Here is a 12,620-nt window from a genome sequence, read left to right as displayed (position 1 = left end):
AGTGGCAACCTGCCTGCTTAAATACAGAGTTCATGCCTTATGATACTTTTCTGAGTGCAAAATGAAATGGCCAACTCTAAGAGAGATTACAAGTGTGAGCTTAGTTGCATTAGCATTCTGCATGAGCCGGTGTGATCAGCCTTTTGACAGGCTTCAGAATAAGCAGCACCCTCTTTGTTGCCTCCACTCCCCACCTCAGTGGAGGTTTCCTTGTGAAAACTCTTTGGTGCATTGAAAAACCAACCAAACAAACAAATGAAAAACACACCAATTTCCTGGACTGAAGTCGGCTGCTCAAATCCACAGTTCGTTATTTTTTAAAGTGCAGGCAGATCCTGTTCTACAAATGACTATCTTTAGTACTGGTCACCCTAGTGCTCCCAGCTGTCAGGCCCTCATTTCCTTTGCCATCAGAGCTTGTAGCATATAAGAAATGTGCTGGCTGGGTTCAAAAGTACAGAAATGAAAAAAGCCGTGGAGGGCAGGACCAGCTTAGATGGCTGCCTTAAACGTTTAAACTGGGCCAAGCTGTCTGCTGGTTGATGTCCGTCTTCCTCCCTCAGCTTACATTATGAATGAAATGTGCATTTGGGGTCCCAGCAAGGCACTGTTATTCTGTGAGATAACGTGTGTTCTGAGCTCCAGAGTTTTAAACACAGCCCATTTCAGGTTGGGAACAAAAGGAAGGATTTTGTATTAATTATAATTTCTTTCCCCTGTTCTTACAACGGCCTTCTCTCCAGTGGGGAAGGCCTACCTCTCAACAAATGTCAGCAAATGTCTCGTGATTCCTCCCCATGACTGCCTTATGCACATAAACAAATTTCTCACTGTTGAGGGAAGTCAACAAAGAATGGAGGTCAGAGATGAGGACACTAATCCAAAACTCAGATGGAAGATCCTCCCCATCTCACCTCAGAAAAACGATCAAGGACTATTATGTCCTCATCTCTAACCCTTCAAACAGGCTGGATGGAGACCCTGCAGAGAAAGACAAAGGTTCTGAATGGAAGCAGCTACTGGCTTGGGGTCCACGACGATGAAAATTGCATTCATCTAGATCCAGCATTCCTTGGCAGATGGAATCAGCATTAGGTGTCATATGTTCTGCAAGAATTAACATTGTAGGCTGGCCTCTTCTTTGAGCTGTTGGGCAATAAGCCCAGAGTCACTCTAGATGTGTGCGGACTATGTTGGCACTCAGGGTTGTCACCAGTATATCCCATTATGGTCTACCTCTTTATCACCTGCTCAGGTGTGCTAGAATTTGTCAGTTTGTGTCAGCTGGGAGACAGGCAAGAAGCATGTCGAGCTGATCTGATTTGCCATCATTACTTGCTTGGGCAGGGAGGCACTTGGATTTCATGTATTGAGGTGCCATTAAATGCAAAGCCTCGGCATGTTAGGAAGATTTCTTTTTTAAAGATCCCTAATACCTAATGCTGCCGCCTGATAGTCTCACAGGCTTGCTGGGGATGATGACCCTATAAATGTGAAACCCTTGGGGATAATCAGCAGCTCACATGTGAATTGCTCCCAGAGTGGGGGAAAAGAGCAAACTCTTCAGGATGACATTCAAGACCCCTTCCCTCACCCGACTTTCCAAGCGTCTGTCTACCATGTGTGGCAGATTGTATTTTCCAAAGGTGGCCACCCCAACATGTATACACACACACACACACACACACACACACACACACACACACACGGATATATATAAAAGGATATATATATAAGAATTATATATATAATTCATACTATATATAAGGATTATATGACAAATATATAATATATAATCCTTATATGCATAAAAACCTCATACATAATATTTTATACATAAGGATACATGTATATATCTGCCATCCCACAGGCTCTTATTACAATGTTGCTGACACACTTCCCACAAAGAGGTGGGTTCTAGGTTTTCTCTCCTTGAATCTGAGTGGGGACTTGTGATTACTTCGACTGATAAAGTATGGCATAGTAACGCTTATATGACTTCAAGCCTAGGTCAGCAAATGGATACAACTTCCTCTTGACTTGCTCTATTTAGGATACACATCTTGGGAGCCCTGAGATGGCATGACCCTGAGCTGGCATGAAGAAGTGCAGTTGCCCCAAGACTGCCATACTGGAGTTACCATGCAGAAAGACCTCACAGAATTTGAGAGATGTCCAAGGAGCCCCAGCTATTTAAATCCCCAGCTCTTTGAGGGATCCCGTCCCACCTCCAGACAGATGGGTGAGCGAACCTTCAAGCCACCCCAGTTGATAACAAGTAGAACAGAATGACCTGACCCTGCTAAGCTCTGTTTGAATTCCAGATCCACGAGCAAAATAAATGTGTTGATGTTTGAAGGCATTAAGTTGTAAAGTGATTGTTATATAGCCATAGTAACTTGAATGCCCCACATCCCATCTTTGTACTCCAGCAAGAATGGACTGCTCACTGAACCCAAAACCTCCTGTGCATTTATTCCTTCCTCCTGTGTCCTGTCCATACCATGAATGTGCCCCCTGCCTGAAATTCCTTGCCTCTTTCACTCATTCATTCAGCAAACACTTGTGAAATACCTACTGTAGGGGTATTACAGGGAACACAGCACATTCTTTGCCTTCAGGAATCTCATAGTCTAGTCTTAGGGAGAGGCAGATAGAAATTGCTAACTTGATGTGGATGTGTGGGGATACATATAGCACCCAATCATATTCACACTTCAAGGCCCACTTCAACTCCTACCTCCTCCAGAACCTCTTCCCTGCACATTTCAAATCATGTTCTTTTCTTCCTATATTGAAATACTCAGGGATGTGCTGAAGTCAGTTCATACCAGCTCATGAGAGCTGACTGTGCACCTCTTTCCAACTCTGTGTTCAGCGACTTCATATTAGTTGCTTGAAATTGATCGTGGTGGGAGTACTTAACACCATGGAAATTGGCAAAGGCTGCCTCAGGAATTCCACCTCCCCACCCCAGTTAATTTTGGAAAACCAGTTTTTTTTTGCTTTTTGTTTTGACAAACAGCTTATCAAACTTTTATTTATTTATTTATTTATTTAATCAATATACAATGTAGTTGATTTTCTTGTCCCTTTACCAAATCCTCCCCCTTTCTCTCCCCCCTCCCACCCATCAACATTATATCTATTCACTTGTCTTAACAAGTTCAAGGAATTGTGATTGTTGTGTCTTCTATCCCGCCTTCCCCATTTGTTTATTTACCTATTTTTAGCTCCCACAAATAAGTGAGAACATGTGGTATTTCTCTTTCTGTGCCTGATATATTTCATTTAATAAAATCTTCTCTCAGTCCATCCATATTGTTGCGAATGGCAGTATTTCATTCTTTTTTATAGCATAGTAGTTCTCCATTGTGTAGATAGACCACAGTTTCCTTATCCACTCATCTGATGATGGACATTTAGGCTGGTTCCAACTCTTGGCTATTGTAAAGAGTGCTGCAATAAACATTAGAATACAGGTATCCCTTCGGCATGATGATTTTCATTCCTCTGGGTATTTTCCCAGCAGTGGAATAGCTGAAAGGAAGCTATACGAATGGCCAACAGACACATGAAAAAATGCTCAACATCACTTAGCATTTGGGAAATTCAAATCAAAACCACACTGAGATACCATCTCAGTCCAGTTAGGATGGCTAATATCCAAATGATTGAGAATGATAAATGCTGACAAGGTTGTGGAGAAAAAGGAACCCTTCTACACTGTTGGTGGGACTGCAAAATGGTGCAGCCTTTATCGAAAATGATTTGGAGGTTTCTTAAACCATTACAGATAGATCTACCGCATGACAGCCGGTTTTTAAACATTGACCATCATACCTCTGGAGGTACTGCTTACTTGGTATCCATTAGAAGTTAACTTTTGGGGTGGATAACATTGCATTAAAAAAATGGGTCCCCTGGGAATAAAGCTCTTTTAGAAGATAATTGGACATGTGGGTGAAAAGATAATAAGGACTTCCTAAGACATGTGAGCACCACTGGTAGTGAATCATTTGGCTCTGCTATGGACAGCCTGCTGGCTGCTGGACGTTTTTTTCTTTTCTTTCTTTCTGAAGGATGTTGCAAAACTTTTTACAAGCCTGCCAAAGTGATTAGTAGATAAGCTTAAGCAAGTCTAGGGGCGGCAGCAGTTAGGGACTGGGGAGAAATCTGGTTACAGCCTCCTGACCTCTGGCCACTAGAGCAACAGACAAGGGGCATCACCTGTGCCCCCCTGCCTGTCAGCTCTCACACCCACCGGGCAGAAAGAGCCGCTTCACTATTGCATCTGCAATTCCATGTGAGGTTTTGCCTTGAAGTTTCCTTAAATGGCAAAAGACAAACATTTTCTGACTGTCATGGGTTAAATTGTGCCCTCCAAAAGATATGTTGAATTCCTAACCTCTGGTACCTGTGAATATAACCTTATTTGGAAATGGGGTCTTTGCAGATACAACCAAGTTAAGATGAAGTCATTGGGGTGACCTAATCTAATATGACTGGTGTCCCTATAAGAAGAGAAGAGACACAGAGACAACCGTGAGCAGAGAAAAAGACTCTGTGAAGACAGACACACACAGAGAAAACACCTGTAAATTTTATTTCCAGAAAACAGGCAGTGGGATGGATTTGGCCCGTGAGCTGTAGTTTGCCATCCCTTGACCAAGACTCTCCCCCTTAAGAAATAAAGTGCTCATTTCCTCAATACTTTTCTGATAGGAGGAGTGTTGACTGCCAGCTCTCAGTTGAGTTCCTCTCCAGCTCAGATGAAGAGGCCAAACCCCCTTCTGAAGGCAGTCTAGATCTGATGACCAGCAGAGCCTCAATTGAGGACAATTCTAAAGTGCATCCCACTTCCAATGGGTTCGGCTGGGTCCTTTTCTGACTGTATCATAGCTCAACTTCTGCTTTCTTCATTGCCCACCAGGTGTTGACCCAAGGACACTTCCCCAATAAACCTCATACATAGCTCCTAGTGTCTAGGAGTCTCAGAAGAGGGAAAATAGAAGACAGGAAATAATCGATGGAATAATTAATAAAAATATCCCAGAATAAAAAGTGGAAAACCACTAGAATGAAAGAGTCAAATAAATATCACACTATTTTGACACCATCTGCGTGTACCACAATTTAATTTTGGCACTAACCACCTGGAATTAATACAGACCCCACGAGTTAAAGGTTCAGTGCTCTGCAAGACAGCTCTCACTTTAGATGCCAGCAGCAAGTTCAGGGGATTCCCAGGCCACCCACACTTCTGGCTGACTGGCTACAAATTGCAGAGTTCTACAACACCCTCAAATTCAGTCATTTGCTAAAATGATTCATAGAACTAGGAAAATGCTATACTTATGATTACCATTTTATTATAAAGGGTACAAACCAGGAACAGCCAAATGAAGAGTCATAGGATGAGGTCTGGGAGGGCCTAAACACAGAGCTTCTTTGACTTCTCCCGGCAGAATCAGGGCAATCACCTTTGCAGTACATTAATGTGTTCACCAATCAGGAAGCTTCATTGAGCTTGGTCCCTAGAGATTTTATTGGAGATTCATTATGTAGGCATAATTGATTAAATTTTTAGCCACATAATTAAACTCAATCTTCAGCCACCCTTTCCTTTCCTGGATGTCAGGCTGGCTCAACATCCCAACTCTCTAATGACATCATTGGTCTTTCTGGTGACCAGCCCCCAACTTGAAATTACCTATGGACCCACTGTATTAGTCTGTTTTTGTTGCTTATAACAAAATACATGGAACTGGGTAATTTATAAAGAAAATGTAATTTATTGCTTACAGTTTCTGAGACTGGGAAGTCCAAAGTCCATCTGGTGGTGGCAACAGTGACCCGGGGGGGTCTCATGTTGCAGAAAATGGCAGAGCAGAGAGAGACAAACCTGTCATGTGCTCTTCGTTTAAAGCCCTCAGAACCATACCCCTGACCACCATTTTTAATCCATGCATCTAATCACCTCTTCAATGCCCCACCTTTCAATTACCATAATAGGATTTCCCACCCTCAACAGTTACAGTGGGGATTAAATTTTGGGGGGACATTCAACCCAAGTCCTTTGCCTATTTTAAAAATCAGGTTATTTGATTTTTTTGTTGTTGAGTAATTCTTTATGTATTCTGGATATAACTTTTATCAGATATATGACTTGCAATATTTTCTCCCATTTCACAAGTTGTCTTTTCACTCTGTTGATTGTATCCTTTGATTCACAAAAGTATTTAAGTGTGATGTAGTCTCATTTATCTATTTCTGCTTGTGTTGCCTGTGCCTTTTGGTGTCATATCCAAGAATTTGTCAAGTCCAATGTCATTTCTTTTAAAGCCCTCAGAACCATGCCCCTGACCACCATTTTTAATCCATTCACTATGGCACGGTCCTACAATCCAATCCCCTCTTCAGGGCTCCACCTTTCAATTACCACAATAGGATTTCCCACCCTCTTAACAGTCACAGTGGGGGCTAAGTTTCTAATACATAAAACTTGGGGGACACAACTGAAGCTTCAGGGAGTTTTGGGGGGACATAGTTCAATCCACTACACCTACCATGAGTCACCTCATTACCATAACAAAGCCACTATTATCATTAAGGAAATTCCAAAAGTTTTGTAAACTCCATGCCTTGAACCCAGGACAAAGACCAGACAAATTCTTTATTATTCAACACCCCCCTAGACACATTAGAGAGAAATTAAGATAGAAAGAGCAGATTACCTACCAAAATACAAGAATCACCTTGATATACTTCTCATCAACATCACTAGAGAAAAGAAGACTTTTGAGGAATATTTTTGAAAGAAAGAAAATAACTTAGACCTTGAAATTTTCAGTATGTATATGTGTGAGTGTTCAAATAATAGGTCATTTAAAAAAATAGTTCTAGATTCATGTAACACCACTGCTATCAAGATACAGAACTATTCCACCACCACAAAGGTCTCCCTCATGCTACCCCTCACAGGTACACCCATCCTCTTCTCCCTCATCCTCCCTAATCCCTGGCAACCCGTGATCTGCTCTCCATCTCTATAATTTTGTCACTTTGAGAATTAACGTTATATATGGAATCATACAGTCTGTGACCTTTTGAAGTTGTTTTCTTCATTCAGCACAATGCCTTTGAGATTCATTGAAGTCATGTATATCAATAGTTCATTCTTTTTATTTCTGAGTAATATGCTATGGTTTGGATGGATTACAGTTTGTTTAATTGTTCACCTATTGAAAGACATTTTGGTTGGTCACAGTTTTTGGCTACTATAAACCACCTGGAATTAATACAGACCCCACGAGTTAAAGGTTCAGTGCTCTGCAAGACAGCTCTCACTTTAGATGCCAGCAGCAAGTTCAGGGGATTCCCAGGCCACCCACACTTCTGGCTGACTGGCTACAAATTGCAGAGTTCTACAACACCCTCAAATTCAGTCATTTGCTAAAATGATTCATAGAACTAGGAAAATGCTATACTTATGATTACCATTTTATTATAAAGGGTACAAACCAGGAACAGCCAAATGAAGAGTCATAGGATGAGGTCTGGGAGGGCCTAAACACAGAGCTTCTTTGACTTCTCCCGGCAGAATCAGGGCAATCACCTTTGCAGTACATTAATGTGTTCACCAATCAGGAAGCTTCATTGAGCTTGGTCCCTAGAGATTTTATTGGAGATTCATTATGTAGGCATAATTGATTAAATTTTTAGCCACATAATTAAACTCAATCTTCAGCGGGAGCGCCGCCGCGCTTCCCAAGCGGCGCAGTATCCAGTGCGCCACCGGGCCGGCCCTGTGTACAGGTTTTTATGCTGACATATATTTTCATTTACTTGAGGAGTACAATTGCTGGACCATATGGTAAATGTATGTTTAGTTTTAGAAGAAACTGCTAAAATATATTTGAGTGACTACCATTTTACATGCCTACCAGCAAATGTATGAAAGGTCTAGTTTTTATATCCTCACTAACATTTAATATTGTCACTATTTTTTATTTTAGGTACTCTAATAGGTCTGTACTGATATCTCATCATGGCCTTAATTTGCATTTCCCTAATGGCTACTGATGTTGAACATCTTTTCATGTGTTTATTTGCCATCTTTTCATATCTTTTGCTCATTTTCTAATTGGATTTAGAAATTTATGTCTAGTTAAAAACATTACTTATATTAAGGACATGTGAAGATATTTTTAGACATTCGAGGCCCCAGTAGATTTGTCATAAAAAGATCTCTCTTTATAAAGACTCTTGGAGAAGGCATTCCAGCAAGAAGAAAATTAAATTCAAAAATATGCTACAAGATATATGACAGTGGAGGATGACTATAACTTAACAAGGTTTATTGTTGAGTAAAACAGAAAAGAGCAAAAGAAGAAATACATCCTTAGCAATGTGGAGCTCATTCTAGAGGCGAGGAAGGCTTGGGGTCGGGGCTGATGTAATGGAAGCATTGTGGGCTTGGATGTTGAATTTCCAGGAACTGGGATTCAGATCCTATGTTCTCCCATTCACCAGCTGTGCCATATTTCATGTATGTGAAAGTACTTAATGCAATGCCTCGAGCATAGCAGTCATCAAACATGAATTATACTTAAGAAACACATACAGTATAGTTTCAACACTGGAGGTCAGAGTACGTGGAGTTTCAACATGTAAATAAAAGTAATAAATTTGCCTTTATTTAAATCCTCTAGGCAGGGAGGCAAGATGGCCAACTAGAAGAAAACATTGTTCATCTCTCCCACAAGGACAGAGAATCCATTGAATATGCAGCTACACTTGGATAAGGAAAATGAAAGAAGGAAAAAGGAACACTTTGAGGAAGTAGTGGAGATTTTGATGCATACAGAGACTCAGGACGGTCACAAAGAAAACAGAAAAATTCTACTCAGCTAACACCACCCCGCCCCCCACTCTGGAGTGATGGTGACTCAGGAGGAGTTTCTGACCACAGGAAGGTGAGTGGACCTGTGACCCAACCCATGGGTGAGTCTGTGCTGACCCTGCAGCAGTGTCGGTAACTGCTATGGGCATGGGTAGCTGTGATGGTCTGGAGAAGGGGCACCCCCCCACACACCCCATGGGTCCTAAACTGCTGCGGCAAGCTTAGGACTGGGATTGGACCTTGGCTTTGGCCCCGAACAGGTGGTTCAGTGCAGCAAGTGTGCCATCGTCAGGACAGAGGGGGTTGGTGAGGCAAGAAGCTTGATAGAGATAAAAGTGGGAGAAGGAAAAACTGGTTATTTGCAAATAGAACAAACCAGTTCCCTGAGCAGGCAAGCACATGAGCAGAAATGACCACAAAGACAATTCCAGACAGGGAGCCCCCCCACCTTGGATGCCATTTGGTTAGACCAATGAGTTCCCACCAGCTAGGGTGCCAGTCTCTTTAATTAATATGACAGAGATTACATTCAGGGCTCAACCAATGACCAAATGGCACGAATCCAGCTAAGAGGACTTAACACCACAGGAATGTAATTGTTGGGGCCCTTAAGCACTCTTCTCTCTCTCTTGAACCTGCTCTATTTTCTCTGGAATGTACTCTTCCCTCTTCCTTTGCTAAATAAAACTGCTTGTACTTTTCAATTCTGGTGCATCTCATCCAATTCTTTGAGACACAAAGAACCCAGATCTAGCCAGCGGGACCTGGAATTTTCCTATAACATGTGGCATGCTCCCTGCAGACCCAAAAGGCACCTCATTCAGGCCCGGTGCCACGGCCGGTGACCCTGCCTACATTGGTGAGATGCACATACAATACTTAACAGCCATGAGAAAGGGGAGGAAAATCCACACACGTATCTCAGGTTCAGACTCTGCAGCCAGATGCCTGGTGTGGGGAACTCCAGCAGTATACACTTCTGAATTGACATGGGGAGTGTCACACTCCAAACAGCCCTCGATCCCCGTGCCCCAGAGTTCTGCAGCAGTCACAGATTTGAGATTGGCCACGACAACCAAGAACATATCACTCTGACATCTGCATAGGTCTCACTCCCCTATGGCTGCCTCATTGCTCCGGGTTGCCAAATCCATGGCCACATGGCTCCTGTGCACTGGGAAGGTGGTCCAGTATAGTGGGTGGCACCCTCAGGACAGAAGGGGGTCAGTGTGCACATTTTACAGAATCAGAAAACTGCCTAATCAAAGCATCTAGACACTGTTGGTAACCCCACTTTCACTGGTAAGGTGCCCTTGCATTACATGCAACCATGAATAGGTAGTAGAGGACTCATGCTTCTCCAGTGAGCCTGCCCAGGGCTGCTTACTCTGCAAGGGGGCTTTAGAGAGATTCGGCCTGTCTCTTGGGCGAACAGCAGCCCACCCACAGCCCCAACGACCCTGGGTGAGACAGCCCACAAAAGCTGAGAAGATCCAGTGTCCTATTAATGCTCTTAGGATCACAGGGGCCTGTCCACAACCACAGCAGACTTGTCCAGAGTGGCCACTCCAGCTGAACAGCTACAGCATCCATCTTGGGGGTGGAAGATTCCACCCCAAACAGCTAACACCTTTCCCAGAGTACCCCACTTCAACAGTGGTGCTACGAACCATCCCAGTGTCCCTCCTGAGAATACAGGACCCCCACACACAAATCCAGTGACCCCACTGATCATCACTCACTTCAACTTCCATAGCAAAGCTGCAGAGTACCTCAACACCTCCCCTGGGGGTACAGGTCTCCACTCAGAGCCCCAGGGACACCATCCCCACTCTAGCTGAGGGGCTGCTGAGCACTCCATGGTATCCTCCTCAAAGCCTAAGGTCCTAATCCTGACTCCCAGTATCCACACCCAGGGCCATCCATTTAACCTGAAGACCTTCAGACCACTCCAGAGCACCTTCAGTGTCAAGGGTCACTAGCCAGGGTGCCAGTGAGTCTACCCAGGGTCACACCTCAGCCAAAGAGCAACAGGGCATTCAGGCAGTTCTCAAGAACCCAAGATCTCATCCATGATCTTGATGATCCAACCCAGAAAACATACATTGGGGAAAGGACAGCCTCTTCAATAAATTGTGCTGGGAAAATTGTACATCCATATGTAGAAGAATGAAACTAGACCCATACCTCTCACCATATACCAAAAGTAACTCAAAATGGATTAAAGACTTAAACATAAGACCTGAAACTATAAAACTCCTAGAAGAAAACAAAGGGGAAATACTTCAGGATGTAGGACTGGGCAAGGACTTTATGAATAAGACCCCAAAAGAATAGGCAACAAAAGAAAAAATAAACAAATGGGATTATATCAAACTAAAAAGCTTCTGAGACAGCAAAAGAAATGGTCAGCAGAATGAAAGACAACCTACAGAATTGGAAGAAATATTTGCTAACTAAACATCTGACAAGGGATTAATATTCGGAACATAAAAGGAACTTATACAACTTAACAGTAAAAAAACAAGTAATCCAAGTAAAAAATGTGCAAAGGAGCTGAGTAGGCATCTTTCAAAGGAAGACATATAAATGGCCAACAGTTACATGAAAAAATGCTCAGCATCACCAATTATCAGGGAAATGCAATTCAAAGCCACATTGAGATATCACCTCACCCTGTTAGACTGGCAATTATCAAAAAGACAGAATAACAAATGCTGATGAGGATGTGGAGAAAGGGGAACCCTCCTACACTGTTGGTGGGCCTGTAAATTAGTACAGTAATTATGGAAAACAGTATGGAGGTTCTTCAGCTACAGGTAGTACTACCATATGGTCCAGCAATTCCACTATTATTGGGTATATACTCAAAGGAATGGAATTTATCATGTCAAAGCAATACCTGCACTCCCATGTTTATTGCAGCTCTATTTATGATAGCCAAGATATGGAACCAATCTAAATGTCCATCAATGGATGACAGGATAAGGAAAATGTGGAATATATACACAATGGAATACTACTCAGCCATTAAAAAAGAATGAAATTCTTCCCTTCACAGCAGCACGGATGAGCTTGGAAAATATTATATTAAGTAAAGCCAGGCACAGAAAGAGAAGTACTGTATATACTCACTCATAAGTAGGAGATAAAAAATAAGGAATGAAGCAAGCAAACAAAGAAACAATTGCCATAATATGTTGAACTTTCAGAAGGGAAGAACAGAACTATGGTTACTAGAGGTGAGAAAGGGGAAGGGGGAAGAGGATTAGGGAGAAATTGGGTAATGGACACAAAGAATAATTGTTTTGTAACAATGAATATGCTAATACTGATTTGATCATCACAGATTGTACACAAATGTAGAGGGTTAGAAATCTTGATTCTCATTTGATTTTTAGAATAGGGTTTTTAGGTAATGCATGTATAGGACAAAAGTTCTCTATAAGGGACAAAAGTCCACAGATAGCGAGGCAAAAGCCCATCTAATCAATTCTTATCACTGTTTAGGGATGGGATTATGTACTTTGACTATTTAACATACTGATTGTTGTTAAAAGATGTTGAAAGAACTGCTGTAGGGAAAATGTGAAAAACAGTTTGCTAAGGGCAAGCTGTTTGTTGGTGGAAACTTTAGAGACAATTATCATAAGAATGTAACTTTTGCTTAAATCATTTTGGGAGAGGTTATATTTTGGATTAGATAATGATTGCA

The sequence above is a fragment of the Galeopterus variegatus genome, unplaced genomic scaffold, assembly GCF_000696425.1.
Source record: "Galeopterus variegatus unplaced genomic scaffold, G_variegatus-3.0.2 Scaffold731, whole genome shotgun sequence".
NCBI lineage: Eukaryota > Metazoa > Chordata > Mammalia > Dermoptera > Cynocephalidae > Galeopterus > Galeopterus variegatus.
This window is presented reverse-complemented; position numbering follows the sequence as displayed.